A 746-nucleotide genomic window follows, 5' to 3' on the forward strand; every position below is an offset into this window, starting at 1 on the left:
ATTGCCTTTATTACCTTTGGCCTTAGCCTTTGGCCTTAGCTTTAAGCTTTTTGCCCTTAAGGAAAGAAAGAAAGGAACTATTTTACAGGAAAGAGGAGAGGTCTATATATAGGCCTTCGTAGGCCTACTGTGGGTCCTGTAGGCCCTGGAAGCCCCTATACCACTTTAGGTATTTAGTGGGCTTAAGTGGGTCTAGTGTAGACTTATAGAAATCTATAGAACCTTCAGTAGCAAAGGTGCCCTGTAAATCACACCATTGTAGCAACTTACTACGTAAGCCTATAGCCACTTTGGAAGGTTCTAGTATCCATTGACTAAGCCTCAGGCCACAGTAGCCCTGTAAGCCTTCAAGGGTCCCTTGTAAAGAATATTCTAAAGGGATCTAAGCCGGGAAGTTCCATTACTGCTTATAGCAGTACTGCCCACTGTAATATCAATCTATAGGGCAGTAAGTAGGGCACTTAGTAGTACCCACACATTAATAACTTTATATATTTAAATATGCTTATTAGATATGTTTATATATAGATTAAAGAAAAAAATAAATAAAAAATAATATTTTATATACCTTATAATTATTTTAAATATTTCGTAATATTATTTAAACTAATTAATATACCCGTAACGTTTTAATCTTTTATTAATTATACGATCCGGAAATACTTTAATAAAGTAATAATATACTATTTTAATTATATTTTTGTTTATTTATGTACTTTAGAGAAGTATAAGCGATACGTATAAGA

The sequence above is a fragment of the Podospora anserina genome, chromosome 1, assembly GCF_000226545.1.
Source record: "Podospora anserina S mat+ genomic DNA chromosome 1, supercontig 6".
NCBI lineage: Eukaryota > Fungi > Ascomycota > Sordariomycetes > Sordariales > Podosporaceae > Podospora > Podospora anserina.